Here is a 21050-nt window from a genome sequence, read left to right as displayed (position 1 = left end):
CGCCGTCCCCCTTGTAGATCCCATCTAGGGGGGAACTTGCCCCCCAAGTTTGGTGGGGCGCCACCACCCCTAGGGTTTCCAACCCTAGGCGCAGGGGGAGGCCCATGGGGGGCTCACCAGCCCACCAAGGGCTGGTTCCCTTCCCACTTCAGCCCATGGGGCCCTCCGGGATAGGTGGCCCCACCCGGTGGACCCCCGGGACCCTTCCGGTGGTCCCGGTACAATAGCGATGACACCTGAAACTTTCCCGATGGCCGAAACTGGACTTCCTATATACAAATCTTTACCTCCGGACCATTCCGGAACTCCTCGTGACGTCCGGGATCTCATCCGGGACTCCGAACAACTTTAGGGTTACCGCATACTAATATCTCTACAACCCTAGCGTCACCGAACCTTAAGTGTGTAGACCCTACGGGTTCGGGAACCATGCAGACATGACCGAGACAACTCTCCGGCCAATAACCAACAGCGGGATTTGGATACCCATGTTGGCTCCCACATGTTCCATGATGATCTCATCGGATGAACCACGATGTCGAGGATTCAATCAATCCCGTATTCAATTCCCTTTGTCTATCGGTATGATACTTGCCCGAGATTCGATCGTCGGTATCCCGATACCTCGTTCAATCTCGTTACCGGCAAGTCTATTTACTCGTACTGTAATGCATGATCCCATGATCAACCACTTGGTCACATTGAGCTCATTATGATGATGCATTATCGAGTGGGCCCAGAGATATCTCTCCGTCATACGGAGTGACAAATCCCAGTCTCGATTCGTGCCAACCCAACAGACACTTTCGGAGATACCTGTAGTGCACCTTTATAGTCACCCAGTTACGTTGTGATGTTTGGCACACCCAAAGTATTCCTACAGTATCCGGGAGTTGCACAATCTCATGGTCTAAGGAAATGATACTTGACATTAGAAAATCTCTAGCAGACGAACTACACGGTCTTGTGCTATGCTTAGGATTGGGTCTTGTCCATCACATCATTCTCCTAATGATGTGATCCTGTTATCAATGACATCCAATGTCCATAGTCAGGAAACCATGACCATCTATTGATCAATGAGCTAGTCAACTAGAGGCTCACTAGGGACATGTTGTGGTCTATGTATTCACACATGTATTACAATTTCCAGATAACACAATTATAGCATGAACAATAGACAATTACCATGAACAAGGAAATATAATAATAACCATTTTATTATTGCCTCTAGGGCATATTTTCAACAGTCTCCCACTTGCACTAGAGTCAATAATCTAGTTACATTGTTATGAATCGAACACCCATAGAGTTCTGGTGTTGATCATGTTTTGCTCGAGGAAGAGGTTTAGTCAATGGATCTGCGACATTCAGGTCCGTATGTACTTTACAAATATCTATGTCTCCATTTTGAACATTTTCACGAATGGAGTTGAAGCGACGCTTGATATGCCTGGTCTTCCTGTGAAACCTGGGCTCCTTGGCAAGGGCAATAGCTCCAGTGTTGTCACAGAAGAGAGTCATCGGGCCCGACGCATTGGGAATGACTCCTAGGTCGGTAATGAACTCCTTCATCCAGATTGCTTCTTGTGCTGCCTCCGAGGCTGCCATGTACTCCGCTTCACATGTAGATCCCGCCACAATGCTTTGCTTGAAACTGCACCGGCTGACTGCCCCGCCATTCAAAATATACACATATTCGGTTTGTGACTTAGAGTCATCGAGATCTGTGTTGAAGCTAGCATCGATGTAACACTTTACAACGAGCTCTTCGTCACCTCCATACACGAGAAACATATCCTTAGTCCTCTTCAGGTACTTCAGGATATTCTTGACCACTGTCCAGTGTTCCATGCCGGGATTACTTTAGTACCTTCCTACCAAACTTAGGGTAGTGTTTACATCAGGTCTGGTACACAACATGGCATACATAATAGACCCTATGGCCGAGGCATAGGGGACAACACTCATCTTTTCTCTATCTTCTACCGTGGTCGGGCATTGAGCCATGCTCAATCGCACACCTTGCAATACAGGCAAGAACCCCTTCTTGGACTGATCCATATTGAACTTCTTCAATATCTTGTCAAGGTACGTACTTTGTGAAAGACCAATGAGGCGTCTCGATCTATCTCTATAGATCTTGATGCCTAATATATAAGCAGCTTCTCCAAGGTCCTTCATTGAAAAACACTTGTTCAAGTAGGCCTTTATGCTTTCTAAGAATTCTATATCATTTCCCACCAATAGTATGTCATCCACATATAATATGAGAAATGCTACAGAGCTCCTACTCACTTTCTTGTAAACACAGGCTTCTCCATAAGTCTGCGTAAACCCAAATGCTTTGATCATCTCATCAAATCGAATGTTTCAACTCTGAGATGCTTGCACCAGCCCATAGATTGAGCGTTGGAGCTTGCACACCTTGTCAGCATTCTTAGGATCGACAAAACCTTCCGGCTGCATCATATACAATTCTTCCTTAAGGAAACCATTAAGGAATGCCGTTTTGACGTCCATTTGCCATATCTCATAATCATAGAATGCGGCAATTGCTAACATGATTCGGACGGACTTCAGCTTTGCTACGGGTGAGAAAGTCTCATCGTAGTAAACCCCTTGAACTTGTCGATAACCCTTAGCGACAAGCCGAGCCTTATAGATGGTCACATTACCATCCGCGTCTGTCTTCTTCTTAAAGATCCATTTATTTTCTATGGCTCGCCAATCATCGGGCAAGTCAGTCAAAGTCCATACTTCGTTTTCATACATGGATCCTATCTCGGATTTCATGGCTTCTAGCCATTTGTCGGAATCTGGGCCCGCCATTGCTTCTTCATAGTTCGAAGGTTCACCATTGTCTAACAACATGATTTCCAAGACAGGGTTGCCGTACCACTCTGGTGCGGAACGTGTCCTTGTGGACCTACGAAGTTCAGTAGGAGCTTGATCCGAAGTACCTTGATCATCATCATTAACTTCCTCTCTAGTCGGTGCAGGCACCACAGGAACATCTTCCTGAGCTGCGCTACTTTCCGTTTCAAGAGGCAGTACTTCATCAAGCTCTACTTTCCTCCCACTTACTTCTTTTGAGAGAAATTCTTTCTCCAGAAAGGATCCGTTCTTGGCAACAAAGATCTTGCCTTCGGATCTGAGGTAGAAGGTATACCCAATGGTTTCCTTAGGGTATCCTATGAAGATGCATTTTTCCGACTTGGGTTCGAGCTTTTCAGGTTGAAGTTTCTTGACATAAGCATCGCATCCCCAAACTTTGAGAAACAACAGCTTAGGTTTCTTCCCAAACCATAATTCATACGGTGTCGTCTCAACGGATTTTGACGGGCCCTATTTAAAGTGAATGCGGCAGTCTCTAAAGCATAGCCCCAAAATGAGAGCGGTAGATCGGTAAGAGACATCATGGATCGTACGATATCCAATAGAGTGCGATTACGACGTTCAGACACACCATTACGCTGAGGTGTTCCAGGCGGCGTGAGTTGTGAAACTATTCCACATTTCCTTAAGTGTGTGCCAAATTCGTGACTCGAATATTCTCCCCCACGATCTGATCGTAAGAACTTGATTTTCCTGTCACGTTGATTTTCAACCTCACTCTGAAATTCCTTGAACCTTTCAAAGGTCTCAAACTTGTGTTTCATTAAGTAGACATACCCATATCTACTCAAGTCATCAGTAGGGTGAGAACATAACGATAGCCACCGCGAGCTTCAACACTCATTGGACCGCACACATCAGTATGTATGATTTCCAATAAGTTGGTTGCTCGCTCCATTGTTCCGGAGAACAGAGTCTTGGTCATTTTTCCCATGAGGCATGGTTCGCACGTGTCAAATGATTCGTAATCAAGACACTCCAAAAGTCCATTTGCATGGAGCTTCTTCATGCGTTTGACACCAATGTGACCAAGGCGGCAGTGCCACAAGTATGTGGGACTATCATTATCAACCTTACATCTTTTGGTATTCACACTATGAATATGTGTATCATTACGTTCGAGATTCATTAAGAATAAACCATTGACCAGCGAGGCATGACCATAAAACATATCTCTCATATAAATGGAACAACCATTATTCTCGGATTTAAATGAGTAGCCATCTCGTATTAAATGAGATCCTGATACAATGTTCATGCTCAAAGCTGGCACTAAATAACAATTATTGAGGTTTAAAACTAATCCCTTAGGTAAATGTAGAGGTAGCGTGCCGACGGCGATCACATGGACCTTGGAACCATTCCCGACGCGCGTCGTCACCTTGTCCTTCGCCAGTCTCCGCTTATTCCGCAGCTCCTGTTTTAAGTTACAAATATGAGCAACCGTACCGGTATCAAATACCCAGGAGCTACTACGAGTACTGGTAAGGTACACATCAATAACATGTATATCACATATACCTTTGGTGTTGCCCGCCTTCTTGTCTGCTAAGTACTTGGGGCAGTTCCGCTTCCAGTGACCACTTCCCTTGCAATAAAAGCACTCAGTCTTAGGCTTGGGTCCATTCTTTGGCTTCTTCCCGGCAACTGGTTTACTGGGCGCGGCAACTCCCTTGCCGTCCTTCTTGAAGTTCTTCTTAGCCTTGCCTTTCTTGAACTTAGTGGTTTTATTCACCATCAACACTTGATGTTCCTTTTGATCTCCACCTCCGCTGATTTCAGCATTGAATATACCTCAGGAATGGTCTTTTCCATCCCTTGCATATTGAAGTTCATCACAAAGCTCTTGTAGCTCGGTGGAAGCGACTGAAGGATTCTGTCAACGACCGCGTCATCCGGGAGGTTAACTCCAAGCTGAGTCAAGTGGTTGTGCAACCCAGACATTTTGAGTATGTGCTCGCTGGCGGAACTATTCTCCTCCATCTTACAACTGTAGAACTTGTCGGAGACTTCATATCTCTCAACCCGGGCATGAGCTTGGAAAACCATTTTCATCTCTTGGAACATCTCATATGCTCCGTGCTGCTCGAAATGCTTTTGGAGCCCCGGTTCTAAGCTGTAAAGCATGCCGCACTAAACCAAGGAGTAATCATCAACAGGGGTCTGCCAAGCGTTCATAACGTCTTGGTTTGCTGGGGCTGGTGCATCACCTAGCGGTGCTTCAAGGACATATGCTTTCTTGGTAGCTATGAGGATGATCCTCAAGTTCCGGACCCAGTCCGTATAGTTGCTTCCATCATCTTTTAGCTTGGTTTTCTCTAGGAACGTGTTGAAGTTGAGGGCAACATTAGCGTGGGCCATTTGATCTACAAGACATATTGTAAAGATTGTAGACTAAGTTCATGATAATTAAGTTCATCTAATCAAATTATTTAATGAACTTCCACTCAGATAGACATCCCTCTAGTCATCTAAGTGATACATGATCCGAGTCAACTAGGCCGTGTCCGATCATCACGTGAGACGGACTAGTCATCATCGGTGAACATCTTCATGTTGATCGTATCTTCTATACGACTCATGTTCGACCTTTCAGTCATCCGTGTTCCGAGGCCATGTCTGTACATGCTAGGCTCGTCAAGTCAACCTAAGTGTATTGCGTGTGTAAACCTGGCTTACACTCGTTGTATTCGAATGTTAGAATCTATCACACCCGATCATCACGTGGTGCTTCGAAACAACGAACCTTCGCAACGGTGCACAGTTAGGGGGAACACTTTCTTGAAATTATTGCGAGGGATCATCTTATTTAAGCTACCGTCGTTCTAAGCAAATAAGATGTAAAACATGATAAACATCACATGCAATCAAATAGTGACATGATATGGCCAATATCATTTTGCTCCTTTTGATCTCCATCTTCGGGGCGCCATGATCATCATCGTCACCGGCATGACACCATGATCTCCATCATCGTGTCTTCATGAAGTTGTCTCGTCAACTATTACTTCTACTACTATGGCTAAGGTTTAGCAATAAAGTAAAGTAATTACATGACGTTTATGTTGACACGCAGGTCATAAATAAATTAAGACAACTCCTATGGCTCCTGCTGGTTGTCATACTCATCGACATGCAAGTCATGATTCCTATTACAAGAACATGATCAATCTCATACATCACATATATCATTCATCACATCCTTTTGGCCATATCACATCACACGGCATATGCTGCAAAAACAAGTTAGACGTCCTCTAATTGTAGTTGCAAATTTTTTACATGGCTGCTATAGGTTTCTTAGCAAGAACGTTTCTTACCTATGCCAAAACCACAACGTGATATGCCAATTTCTATTTACCCTTCATAAGGACCCTTTTGATCGTATCCCATCCGACTAAAGTGGGAGAGACAGACACCCGCTAGCCACCTTATGCAACTAGTGCATGTCAGTCGGTGGAACCTGTCTCACGTAAGTGTACGTGTAAGGTCGGTCCGGGCTGCTTCATCCCACGATGCCGCCGAATCAAGATAAGACTAGTAACAACAAGTAAATTGACAAAATCGACGCCCACAACAACTTGTGTTCTACTCGTGCATAGAAACTACGCATAGACCTAGCTCATGATGCCACTGTTGGGTATCGTAGCAGAATTTTAAAATTTTCTATGCATCACCAACATCAATCTATCGAGCCATCTAGCAATGAGGGAGAGGGGAGTGCATCTACATACCCTTGTAGATCACGAGCGGAAGCGTTCAAGAGAACGGGGTTGATGGAGTCGTACTCGTCGTGATCCAAATCACCGATGACCGAGCGTCGAACGGACGGCACCTCCGTGTTCAACACACGTACGGTTGGGAGAGATGCCTCCTCCTTCTTGATCCAGCAAGGGAAGGAGAGGTTGATGGAGATCCAGCAGCACGACGGCGTGGTGGTGGAAGTAGTGGGATCCCGGCAGGGCTTCGCCAAGCGCAAGCGGGGAGGAAGAGGTGTCACGGGAGGGAGGGAAGCGCCAGGGGCTTGGGTGCAGCTGCCCTCCCTCCCCTCCACTATATATAGGGGCCAGGGGGGGCGCCGGCCCCCTTGTAGATCCCATCTAGGGTGGGGCGGTGGCCTAGGGGGGAACTTGCCCCCCAAGTTTGGTGGGGCGCCCCCACCCCTAGGGTTTCCAACTCTAGGCGCAGGGGGAGGCCCATGGGGGGCGCACCAGCCCACCAAGGGCTGGTTCCCTTCCCACTTCAGCCCATGGGGCCCTCCGGGATAGGTGGTCCCACCTGGTGGACCCCGGGACCCTTCTGGTGGTCCCGGTACAATACCGATGACCCCCGAAACTTTCCCGGTGGCCAAAACTGGACTTCCTATATACAAATATTTACCTCCGGACCATTCCGGAACTCCTCGTGACGTCCGGGATCTCATCCGGGACTCTGAGCAACTTTCGGGTTACCGCATACTAATATCTCTACAACCCTAGCGTCACCGAACCTTAATTGTGTAGACCCTACGGGTTCGGGAACCATGCTGACATGACCGAGACAACTCTCTGGCCAATAACCAACAGTGGGATCTGGATACCCATGTTGGCTCCCACATGTTCCACGATGATCTCACCGGATGAACCACGATGTCGAGGATTCAATCAATCCCGTATTCAATTCCCTTTGTCTATCGGTACGATACTTGCCCGAGATTCGATCGTCGGTATCCCGATACCTCGTTCAATCTTGTTACTGGCAAGTCTCTTTACTCTACTGTAATGCATGATCCCGTGATCAACCACTTGGTCACATTGAGCTCATTATGATGATGCATTACCGAGTGGGCCCAGAGATACCTCTCCGTCATACGGAGTGACAAATCCCAGTCTCGATTCGTGCCAACCCAACAGACACTTTTGGAGATACCTGTAGTGCACCTTTATAGCCACCCAGTTACGTTGTGACATTTGGCACACCCAAAGTATTCCTACAGTATCCGGGAGTTGCACAATCTCATGGTCTAAGGAAATGATACTTGACATTAGAAAAGCTCTAGCAGACGAACTACACGATCTTGTGCTATGCTTAGGATTGGGTCTTGTCCATCACATCATTCTCCTAATGATGTGATCCCGTTATCAATGCCATCCAATGTCATAGTCAGGAAACCATGACCATCTATTGATCAACGAGCTAGTCAACTAGAGGCTCACTAGGGACATGTTGTGGTCTATGTATTCACACATGTATTACGATTTCCGGATAACACAATTATAGCATGAACAATAGACAATTACCATGAACAAGGAAATATAATAATAACCATTTTATTATTGCCTCTAGGGCATATTTCCAACAGAACGGTCAAAGAATCAAACATTATATCTCAGGTAATCCTATAAATATTGAAAACATTGTTATTGAAACCGTAACCCCGGAGGAATACATAAGGGACACTTTCCAGAACGTTTCAGACTCCGAAAAGGAATAGGTATGTGGTACTGTAAGTAAACCGACTCCAAAACAGTTTTTAAGGCAATATTTCTCTGTTTTGGAATATTTTGAAAAATAGAAAAATAAGAAGTAGTCTGGGAAGGACACGAGGGCCCCACGAGGGTGGAGGGCGCGCCCTACCCCCTGGGTGCGCCCCCTACCTCGTGGGCACCTCGTGTGCCTTCCGGACTCCGTTTTCTTGCACGATACGTATTTTGGTCGGTAAAAAATCATTATATATTCTCCCGAAGGTTTTGACTCATGTATCACGCAATTATCTTCTGTTCTTGTTTCGAGCTGTCTCCTGTCAGGGTTGTCCAGGCTAGGCATCATGTCGTCCCCCTCCTCCAACAATGGTGACAATGATGCTTGGCTGATGAAGATAGAGCTGAAGAGGGAAGAACCCATGGAGATCAACAAGGATGAAGGGATCAAGAAGGCCACGGAGGACCAAGTTCCGGCAACAGAAGCCATGCTTCAACTTAATCATAATCTTCTGACCCCAACTGAGATCGAAGCTTTCAAGATGATTGAGTTAGCTCGTATACAGAACAAGTATCTCACAAGTGAAAATATTTTGTTGAAGGAGCATATTGTTGCACTCAAGGGCATTATCCGCAAGTTGGAGGACCTCTTACGCTCGATATGCGACTATCCATCATCACCACCATCCTCTTCACCAGCAAAGGAGATATAACCACATGGGTATGGGCACTCCCCTTGGCAACTGCCAAGCTTGGGGGAGGTGCCCTGATATAGTATCACAATCACACTCCTATCTTTACCATTTTTCTTAGTTCGATCCTATTAGTAGTATCTCGATCTAGTAGAATAAAGTTTATGGCATGTTCTAGTTTTGAGTTTTTGCTTTATGATCTCTCTATGTAATCGAGTCCGTGAGCTATATATAATAAAGATTAGTGTTGAGTCAAGGGCTTGATTATTTTGCCATGATCTTGAGTGAATAAAAGAAAAGAGAAAAAGAATAAAAAGAAATAAAGAGCTCATATTGATCTTATTGAGAGTAATGACTTCACACAGAAAGAGTTTGATGATTAAAAGTTGTTGGGAGTTGGCAAACATAGCTTTGGTCAGCGTTGTAATTAATAGGAAGTAATAAAGAAAGAGAGGTTTCACATATAAATATACTATCATAGACATCTTTTATGATTGGGAGCACTCATTAAAATATGACATGCTAAAGAGTTGACGTTGGACAAGGAAGACAATGTAATGGGTTATGTTTTCTTATATCTGAGATAAAGTATATTGTCATGGATCATCCAACATTTTGAGCTTCCTTTCCCCCTCATGCTAGCCAAATTCTCAGCACCAAGTAGAGATACTACTTGTGCTTCCAAAAACCCTTAAACCAGTTTTGCCATGAGAGTCCACCATACCGACCTATGGATTAAGATCCTTCAAGTAAGTTGTCATCGGTGCAAGCAATAAAAATTGCTCTCTAAATATGTATGACTTATTAGTGTGGGAGAAAATAAGCTTTATACAATCTTGTGATGTGGAAGAAATAAAAGCGACGGACTGCATAATAAAGGTTCATATCACAAGGGGCAATATAAAGTGACGTTCTTTCGCATTAAGATTTTGTGCATCCAACCATAAAAGCGCATGGCAAACTTTGCTTCCCTCTGCGAAGGGCCTATCTGTTACTATTATCTTCTACTTTATGCAAGAGTCATGGTGATCTTCACCTTTCCTTTTTTACATTTTATCCTTTGGCAAGCATAGTGTGTTGGAAAGATCCTGATAGATATATCTAATTGGTTATAGGGGAGCATGAGTTATTATTGTTTACATTACCCTTGAGGTAAAAGGTTGGGAGGCAAAACTATAAGCCCCTATCTTTCTCTGTGTCCGATTAAAACTCCGTAACCACAAGTATCGCGTGAGTGTTAGCAATTATGAAAGACTAAATGATAGTTGAGTATGTGGACTTGCTATAAAGCTCTGACATAGACTCTTTTTGATGTTATGATAAATTGCAATTGTTTCAATGACTGGGATTATAGTTTGTTGGTTCTCAATAAAGTTTATGATTCGTACTTTGCATTGTGAATAGATTATTACTTGAGCATAAGAAATCATATGACAATACCTATATATGTTGTTGTTATGAGATTAATCATGATGCCTTCATGTCCGTATTTTATTTTTATCGACACCTCTACCTCTAAACATGGGGACATCTTTATCGTTATCGGCTTCCGCTTGAGGACAAGCGAGGTCTAAGCTTGGGGGAGTTGATACGTCCATTTTGCATCATGCTTTTATATCGATATTTATTGCATTATGGGCTATTATTACACGTTATGTCACAATACTTATGGCTATTCTCTCTTATTTTACAAGGTTTACATAAGGATGGAGAATGCCGACAGCTGGAATTCTGGGCTGGAAAATGAGCAAATATTAGAGACCTATTCTGCACAACTCCAAAAGTCCTGAAACTCCACGAAAGTCATTTTTGGAAATAATAAAAAATATTGAATGGAAGAAGTACGCCAGAGGGGGATCCACCTGGCCACGAGGGTGGGGGGCGAGCCCTACCCCCCAGGGCGCGCCCCCCCGCCTCGTGGGCCCCCTGTTGGCTCTCCGATGGCCATCTTCTGCTATATGAGGTCTTTCGTCAAGGAAAAAATCAGAAGCAACCTTTCGGGAAGAAATTCCGCCGCCATGAGGCGGAACCTTGGCGGAACCAATCTAGGGCTTCGGTAGAGCTGTTCTGCCGGGGACACTTCCCTCCGGGAGGGGGAAATCATCCCCATCATCATCACCAACGCTCCTCTCATCGGGAGAGGGCAATGTCCATCAACATATTCACCAGCAACATCTCCTCTCAAAACCCTAGTTCATCTCTTGTATCCAATTCTTGTCTCCAAGTCCGGGATTGGTACTAGTAGGTTGCTAGTAGTGTTGATTACTCCTTGTAGTTGATGCTAGTTGGTTTATTTGGTGGAAGATCATATGTTTAGATCCTTTATGCATGTTAATACCCCTCTGATTATGAACATGAATATGCTTTGTGAGTAGTTACGTTTGTTCCGGAGGACATGGGAGAAGTCTTGCTATTAGTAGTCATGTGAATTTGGTATTCGTTCGATATTTTGATGAGATGTATGTTGTCTAGCCTTTAGTGGTGTTATGTGAACATCGACTACATAACACTTCACCATTATTTGGGCCTAGAGGAAGGCATTGGGAAGTAATAAGTAGATGATGGGTTGCTAGAGTGACAGAAGCTTAAACCCTAGTTTATGCGTTGCTTCGTAAGGGGTTGATTTGGATCCATATGTTTCATGCTATGGTTAGGTTTACCTTAATACTTTTTTTGTAGTTGCGGATGCTTGCAATAGAGGTTAATCATAAGTGGGATGCTTGTTCAAGTAAGAACAGCACCCAAGCACCGGTCCACCCACATATCAAATTATCAAAGTACCGAACGCGAATCATATGAACGTGATGAAAACTAGCTTGACAATATTCCCATGTGTCCTCGGGAGCGCTTTTCCTTATATAAGAGTTTGTCCAGGCTTGTCCTTTGCTACAAAAAGGATTGGGCCACCTTGCTGCACTTTATTTACTTTTGTTACTTGTTGCTCGTTACAAATTATCTTATCACAAAACTGTCTATTACCACTTATTTCAGTACTTGCAGAGAATACCTTGCTGAAAACCGCTTATCATTTCCTTCTGTTCCTTGTTGGGTTTGACACTCTTACTTATCGAAAGGACTACGATAGATCCCTATACTTGTGGGTCATCATTCATCAAGATCAATCAAGAAGGAAGTAGGGTATTAACTCCATAGAGAGGGACCGAACCTGGGTAAACATTGTGTCCCCTGTCTCCTGTTACCATCGACCTTGGACGCACAGTTCGGGACGCCCTACCCAAGATCCGCCGGTTTTGACACCGACATTGGTGCTTTCATTGAGAGTTCCGCTGCATCGTCTTCAAGAGGTTCGATGGCCCCGTCAATCATCTACAACAATGCTGTCCAGGGGGAAGTTTTTCTCCCTGGACAGATCTTCGTATTCGGTGGCTTCGCACTGTGGGCCAATCGCTTGGCCATCTAGAGCAGATCGACAGCTATGCCCCTGGCCATCAAGTCAGGTTTGGAAGCTTGAACTATGTTGCTAATACCCGCGGAGACTTGATCTTCGACAGATTCGAGCCCACGGCAGCCGCTCCCTGCCACCGCGACGAGCATGACCTAAATCTGTCATCAGACCATTCCCAGGAGATAGCACCTGTAAGTGCTCCGGCTCTAGATCCGGAGCAGATTGCGCCATCCGAGGATGGGAAGCTCAACCCCGCCACGGGAGCCACAAACTCGGCGGCTCTGTAGCCGCACACAGACCCAACCTTGAGCATGACCTATGTCACCGGAACCTCAGATTTGTCTCCGTCCACAGGTTCCGAACCACGCGCGTCCTCGCCCGTCGAGCCCGATCAGGCCCTGGTCGTCGAATTCAGCGCCGCGGACATCTTCCGGCACTCACCTATAGGCGATGTGCTGAACTCATTAAAAACCCTCTCCTTAGCAGGGGACTCACAGCCAAATTATATCCGGTTTGAACTGGGGGTCGATGACGGGGAATTTTGCTTCCCACCCACCTCCCACTTCATAGCCACTATTGAGTACTTAACCGATATGCTCGATTACGGCTCCGACGACATCGGCGGTATGGACGACGATGCAGGGGACGAGCTGTCATGACCGCCTTTCCAATAAAACGTTTATTGAAAAGCCGATCTTTGCATTGACCAGTACAGAAGAATTCTTCTTACTGGCAGACAAAACCTTGATACAGAAATCCAGTAGTACTAATATTATACATGATTGAGCTGAGGATGCTCAACAAATTATTACAAGCACGCCCATATTATGCATAAGGGCGGATATGGCACAAGGGTAGGGTGGCACAACTACTGACTCGCAATAAAGGTGGTGGTAGATATGTCACAGTGAAGTGGGTGACATGGCTCTGAAATCTTACAGCTCATCAAGCGACGGAGTGTGGCTTGATGATTTATTTGGGTGGCGGAAGCATGTATGATACAAGTGAACAACTCCAGGGTTGAACGTGACTGACTGGGACTCCTCAAGGCGTCGGACTCGCTATCGAACTCTTCATCCATAATATCGCCTTCGTCAACATTTGGCCAAATCAACAAGCCAGGTGAGTACTTTGAATGTACTCGCAAGACAGTTCGGACATAAGATATAACAAATGTAAATATGATGCACATGAGCAGGTTAGTATGCACAATCAAATAATAGAATTGCACTGCACGATAAATAAGGGAAAATCAGGCGGTAGTCCTCCCGAAATCCCAGTAAAAATAACTAAAGATCGATCGGGTGTCTGAAGCGACGCCTCGAAAGGTAAAAAATAAAATTAACATGCCGTAGTCGGGCGTCGAGGCGACACCACATAAAGGGCTTATATTGAAAAGTAAATAACAGGACATGCCACAGTCGGGCGTTGCCGGGGTACTGATCCACGGGCACCTATGGGACCGGCGGACTGGGTCCCTTTCGGTTCGGCGGGGGCGGAGGTCGTGCAAAGAGCAAATCGAGGCGATACACGCGAGCGGTTTACCTAGGTTCGGGCCGCACGGATGCGTAAAACCCTACTCCTGCTTTGTGGTTTGCATTTATTTCTTGCTCGGGAGCGTGGAGTGCTACAGTACACTTCAGCAGCTAGCAAGACCGAGCGTGAGTGAGTGCCCTCCCCCTCCTACGTTGCGCATGGGCCTCCTTTTATATGCTTAAGGGGTCACCGACAGGTGGCAACATAGACAAAAGGGCAAAAACGGAAGAGTGGTGGTTGGTACAACTACCTGTACAGTGTATCGTACCTACCCCTGGCGGCAGGGGACAAGGGCATTAATTGCCCGTCTGTGTCGCCTAAACAGTACCGAAAGGGACCGCTAGGGACGCCACCGTTTGCCACGATGGTTATCTTGTCAGCGCCTGCTTGCCACCGCGCACCCCTAGCTACACGGCCTCCTGCCACGTGTGCTTGGGAGGGTCCTAGAGCGACACGTTGGCGGGTGTGCTGGAGCGCGGGCACGAAGTGGGGGTTTCTCGCGGCAAGCTCCTTGCCGCGGTCGTCGTCTTGTCGTGTTCGGGAGCTTGTCGCTCACCGGGCCTTGCCGGGACGCGTGGCGCGTCGTGGCAAGTTTTCTTGGTATGCCTTGGTTGGCCTCCCCGGCAAGCTCCTCTTGCCGGGGTCTTGTTTCCTTCCCGGCCAGCTCCTCTTGCCGGGGCCTTGGTTTGAGTACTTTGTTCTTGAATGGCCCTCAAAGTAGCCGCGGAGGGTCTTGGCAGTCACTCGGCAAGCCTTGCCGCGGGATGCTGCGACTACCCGTGCACAAGTTCGGGATACTAGGGTACCCCTACTCTAGTACACCGACAGGAGCCCCCGGGCCTGGGCCAGACACGGTGCCGAGCGCTGTTGGGCCAGGCCCAAAACAGTGCACGGGCACGCGCGGCCTAGGTCACGCCGCATATCTCTCCGCTTCCACCGCGCATGCCCAGAGCGGCACGCGTCAAACGCGGCGTCGTGGGTGACGTGGGCGGCGTGCGCGGGGCTAAGCCCCCCGAGCATGCGTCAGGCCATGATGAAGGGGACGCCGAGCCGAGCGAGCCCGCCAGGGACACGAGCGGCTCGTTGGAAATCAACTCTTCTTCCTCCTCGTCTTCAGGCAGCTCGCCGCAAGCAGGGCCTCCATCCCCGCCAAGAAGGCGTCTCCGCAAGGCCTGTGACGTGGCGGAGCGGCAAGCGGGTCAACAGTCGCCGTGCCGCGTGACACGCTCTACCGCGGCAAGCACCGTTGCTGCGGGAGCGCCTCATGCTGTGACGGCAACTAGAGCGGAGTCTAGCCGGACCACCGCTTCAGTCCCTGCCGCTACTCACGCCGCGCCGACAGACGGAGCGGGGTCGTCTCAGCCTACCACCACCGCTCCTGCCAAGCGGCCAAGGGAAGTTACCCCTCCACCTCCTCACGCCGGGCGCGCGCCGGACTTCGACTTCTCCGCGTTCAGCTCCGACGACGAAGAGGAAGAAGAGTAAGCTTCTCTTGTCGTACTTATAATTCTTCAAATCTTGCTGTTTGTCTTGTATCTCATTTGCTTTGCTTTGAATTTGTTCCTTCTCAGGACTCTGGCTCAGAGAGCAGCAAAGAGAGCCAAGGCCCCGGTAATCGTCGTCGAGGACGAGCCCACTGCGACAGCAGGTAGCGCGCCCGAGACAAGCTTGCCGGACCCGGCGACTTTCCTCCAGGGCAGCCCCCAGCATAAGTGTACGATTTACTTTCTGCTGCGAGACGCGTTTGGGTACTTGTCTTTGCTGATATCTGCTTGTTGACTTGTGTAGGAACCGAGCAGCCTCACCAGGAGCCAAGGGAAAATCCCCCGACAAGGGAGAATTCTCCGGCAAGGGAGGGCTTCCCGGTAAGGGAGAAGTCTCCGGCAAGGGAGGGATCTCCGGCAAGGGAGAAGTCTCCGGCAAAGGAGGGTTCTCCGGCGAGGGACGACGCCAGTGGCCCCCCGACGGCGGAGACCACGACTGCAGAACCTAGTGCAGGTACTCCTTTTGCTTCAGAACTTCCCTTGGGTTCTTCTTCTCTTGATCTTCTTGAGTTTTTGCTGGATTTTGCTTGACTCTTCCCCCTTTTCCGGCCGTCAGATCCACCCGCTGCGGAGCAGATGGAAACCGAGGTCGCCGCTGACGAGGCAACCGGTGGTGGTGACGCCGCCCGTGTAGAGGCCGCCAAGGCAGACGCCGCGGCAACTGGCGAGGGGTCCGGCGATTGCACTGATGGCCCTGAGGCCGCAGGAGCGCCAGGCGCTACACCGACCGCCGATCCGTCCATCGCTGCCGCAGCGCCAGGCTCCGGAGAGCCCCAGCCAGGCGTCTACCTGAAGGCCGGCGACGACGTCTTCATCAATCTTCCCTGGGCATCAAGCTCCAGAGCACCGGTCGAGGGGGAGATCTTTGACGGAGAAGTGCTTGCCTCCGCGGGGTTGACGCTGGTCGACACGCCAAGCAGCAGCAGCAACGAGCCCGAAGAAGAGCGGCTGCTGCGGAGGTTGATGTCGCTCTACCGCGTGCGACAGGCCAAGCTGGAGTCCCGCGAGGCACTTGTCGCGAAGGCGGGAGCGGACATTGAAAAGCGCGCGGAAGAGCTCGGGGGTTTCCACCGGGAAGCCCTCCGATCCCTGGCAGAGGAGCGGGAGCGACTCGTTGAAGCGCAGAAGGCCTTTCTCCTCGAGAAGGCCGAAGCCGAAGAGCGCCAGCGACTTTCCACTGTGAAGCTAGCCGCGGAGGAGGGCGAGTTGGCGCATCGGTAGGTCAATCTCGACGCCCACGAGGAGGAGCTTGCCTCGCGGGAGGAGAAGCTTGGCGGAGCCCTCAAGCAAGCGGAGGATGCTGCCGCCGCCGCTGAGGCCGCCAAGGAGGAGTTGAAGACGAAGGTGGCGCGGCTGGAGGCCGATCTCTCCGAGAAGGGCAAGGAGCTCAGCGCCGCCAAGGTCTCCAACGTGGATCTTGAGTTGAAGCTAACCACTTTGACCAAGACTCTGGACAGCGCCAAGAAGCGGGAGGCGGCCATGAAGGAGGAAATCAAGGCCGACAAGGCGCTGCTGGAGAGCGCTGCCACCGCCCAGAACGCCTTCAGGGAGACCGTGACGCACTGGACGGAGAGCCTTGTGAACGCCGCCACGGACATCGACAAGGAGCTGGCGCAACTGGGGATGGAGGATCTCGGGTATTCCACCGACGACAACCTCCAACCCAGCGCCAAGCTCGTCCTGTTCTTCAAGGGCGTGGCGACGGCCCTTCAGCGACTCCGAGAGAGGATCCCCAAGCAACTGGCTGACGAGTCGCGCAGGGTCTGCGCAGGGGCCCTCGGGAAAGTGTTGATGAAGGTGGCCTTCCGCAATCCTGGCCTCCGCCTCACCAACATCCTCAGGACCTTGCCGCCAGAAGCTGATCTGGAGGAGCTCAAAGCCCTTGTCGCACCCATTGTGGACAAGGTGAGCGGGATCAAGAGGGTTGAAGGCGATCGCGTAGATTAGGCCACCCATCTCTTCTTCCCTTGTCGCTGTTTACCTCGTCATGAAAACAATCTATCAGAGCTGCGACAAGCTATTTTTGTAATATAACTTCATTCTGGGTATTATTTGCAATGTCATTCCCTCTACTTGACTCTTTGCTTTGTATGCTTTTACCCTACGCTTTTAGGGAACTTGCCGGTGCAGGCACTTTAGCCGCGAGCGCTGAGTGCGGAACGTCAGCAGCTTGCTGGCGGTGCCGCTACCGGCAAGAAACCTTGTCGCGACTAGTTGCAGCTCACTTAATGTTGTCGAGTGGACTCGAAACAAAGTAAGGGCGCCAGCAGCTCACTTAATTTGTTGAGCGGACTCGAAACAAAGTAAGGGCGCTAGCAGCTCACTTAATTTGTTGAGCGGACTCGAATCAAAGTAAGGGCGCAACTAGCTACGAGTAGGTTCCTCCGCGCACAGGTTTTCCATACAAAGTGCGATCGTTCAAGGGAGATAACTCAAAAATTAAAAAATTTGATTGCTCAAACTTTGGCAACTTAGCTTTTCTGTTGTTTGCTCTCCGGCAAGGCGAAACTCTCTTGAACGACGCCCGGTCCATACCATCATCTTCTCCTCTCCTCTCCCCCCCGGCAAACTTGTGGGCGAGGGGAACCGAAATCCCATCTTCGGTCTCAAGGCGGACAACGCCAGGCCTAGTGACTCGTTCATGCCAGCATGTTGGCGTGCATGGTGGTCCTGAGCGCTCCGAGATCCACCAGCCCGATCTTGGTCTAGCAAACGCATGGTACCATGAGTACCATGACGCTGCCGGTCCCGCGCCTCCTGAGACAGGCACGGTGCATGTACGGACGCTGAGGTCTTGGAGTGCGCCCGGTCGTCGTGGGAGCCGGCTACGCCGCCGATGGGCAACGCAGCCTCGCCCTTGGTCCTGGCAGCACCATGAGCTCCCTCGTCTGCACCCGTTCTTCCGCCGGCGCTCGTCCCACCAGCCGTTTGTCCTGGCGGTGGTGGGCAAGGCACGGACGGAGCAGCCGCCTCCGAAACCTTCTTCTTCGGCGGCATGTTGATGAAGATCTAGCTCGCAAGAATGCCGGATCTGGTTCACACAACTCCGGCGCCCCCTACCTGGCACGCCAAAGATGCCGGGGTACTGATCCACGTGCACCTATGGGACCGGCGGACCGGGTCCCTTTCGGTTCGGCGGGGGCGGAGGTCGTGCAAAGAGCAAATCGAGGCGATACACGCGAGAGGTTTACCCAGGTTCGGGCCACACGGATGCGTAAAACCCTACTCCTGCTTTGTGGTTTGCATTGATTTCTTGCTCGGGAGCGTGGAGTGCTACAGTACACTTCAGCAGCTAGCAAGACCGAGCATGAGTGAGTGTCCCCGCCCTCCTACGTTGCACATGGGCCTCCTTTTATATGCTTAAGGGGTCACCGACAGGTGGCAACGTAGACAAAAGGGCAAAAACGGAAGAGTGGTGGTTGGTACAACTACCTGTACAGTGTATCGTACCTACCCCTGTTGGCAGGGGACAAGGGCATTAATTGCCCGTCTGTGTCGCCTAAACAGTACCGAAAGGGACCGCTAGGGACGCCACCGTTTGCCACGATGGTTATCTTGTCAGCGCCTGCTTGCCACCGCGCACCCCTAGCTGCACGGCCTCCTGCCACGTGTGCTTGGGAGGGTCCTAGAGCGACACATTGGCGGGTGTGCTGGAGCGCGGGCACGAAGTGGGGGTTTCTCGCGGCAAGCTCCTTGCCGCGGTCGTCGTCTTGTCGTGTTCGGGAGCTTGTCGCTCACCGGGCCTTGCCGGGACGCGTGGCGCGTCGCGGCAAGTTTTCTTGGTATGCCTTGGTTGGCCTTCCCGGCAAGCTCCTCTTGCCGGGGTCTTGTTTCCTTCCCGGCCAGCTCCTCTTGCCGGGGCCTTAGTTTGAGTACTTTGTTCTTGAATGGCCCTCAAAGTAGCCGCGGAGGGTCTTGGCGGTCACTCGGCAAGCCTTGCCGCGGGATGCTGCGACTGCCCGTGCACAAGTTCGGGATACTAGGGTACCCCTACTCTAGTACACCGACAGGCGTCTAGGCGACACCTCGGAAAGGGCTTATAATGAAAATAAATAACAATGGTGCCACAGTCGGACGTCTGAGCGACATCGCATAAAGGGCTTATATCAAAAGTAAATAACAATGATGCCACAGTCGGACGTCTGAGCGACATCGCATAAAGGGCTTATATCAAAAGTAAATACAATGATGCCACAGTCGGACGTCTGAGCGACATCACATAAAGGGCTTATAATTTATCATTCGAATTTAAGTAGCTCATGAATTCAAATCATCACAAGGAAATACTCAGCTTATGATAATAAACTGGTTACTCCATTCACATGAATAACCTTCAACCGAGTTTACCACTCTCGATTGTATGTTTATACTCCGGAGACTGTCACCGGGGTTGACACTGAGATTTGACACTGAGACTGACACTGACACTGAGATGATGCCCAAGTCCTTGATCGTGGACATGGATACTCGAATGATTTATGACTCTGCAGAGTTTGTACTCTTTAACCACAGCCAACGGATTTCAGTAGTCACAAGGACTAGTTCCGTTTACGGTGTTTTAGAAGAAACACGTCTAACCAGTACACACCCATTCCACCTTCCGTTGCCAGGAATCACCCTCGGCAACGTTCAAGAAAAACCTTAAGACGGGGAGGCCACAACCTCGAATAGCATGGGATCAAATTTATATCGCGCGCTCTAAGGGGTGCCCCCCTCTCGGTCCCAACCGGAAACACCCATGCCCCCTGACCGGATGACCGGCTTTAATCCAGGGCCATGGAACCCTCATCGTGGCCCCTCTGTTTGGTGTGTACTAGGAAAGAGGTTTACAACTTACTAAACCGCACTCTTTGCAGAAAACATGTGGCAGCACGAAGGGAAAACGAATGGGATCGAGACTTGACCCACGTTGAAACTGGAGTTGGCCTAGAACTGGCATGCTTCAACAATACCAGCCTGCAACCCATCATGTCACCACATGATCGTGGTATCTCATCATCATAAGAACACATCAACTTCGAGGCTCACCGGTAGCTTGCCTTGCATGCATATGACATTCACAAATGCTTATATAAACATGCCATGAGAACACTACTCGAGCAAACATGCAAAACACTCATCATATCAAAGGTTCAAACATGCTTGCCTGGTTCCGAGAAGTCAGAGTATAGCTCGGAGAAGTACGTGTCTCCCTTACTCCTCCTGGTATCTACGTATTTAAAAAAAACCGGATACTACATAAATACCGTGCATCCACAAAAAGTATCCCAAATATTTTTCAAATAAATATGACCAAAAACTAGACAGAAAAATAAAGATGACAGAAAAAGTTTCAAGTTAAAATCATCTTTTGTTTAAAAGTTATAAGAGTTTTGGTCCAGGGACCTTTCTGTAATAAAACAGAAATTTTCTAGGGTTTTCTTTGTAAAAACAGAAAATGTTTCAGTTAATAACACGCCAGCCCAGAGGGGAAGACGTATTTTGCCCAAAGGCGTTTTCAGAAAACGATTCGAAA

The sequence above is a fragment of the Triticum dicoccoides genome, chromosome 3A (genome assembly GCF_002162155.2).
Source record: "Triticum dicoccoides isolate Atlit2015 ecotype Zavitan chromosome 3A, WEW_v2.0, whole genome shotgun sequence".
Classification (NCBI taxonomy): domain Eukaryota; kingdom Viridiplantae; phylum Streptophyta; class Magnoliopsida; order Poales; family Poaceae; genus Triticum; species Triticum dicoccoides.
Note: the sequence above shows the minus strand (reverse complement) of the source record.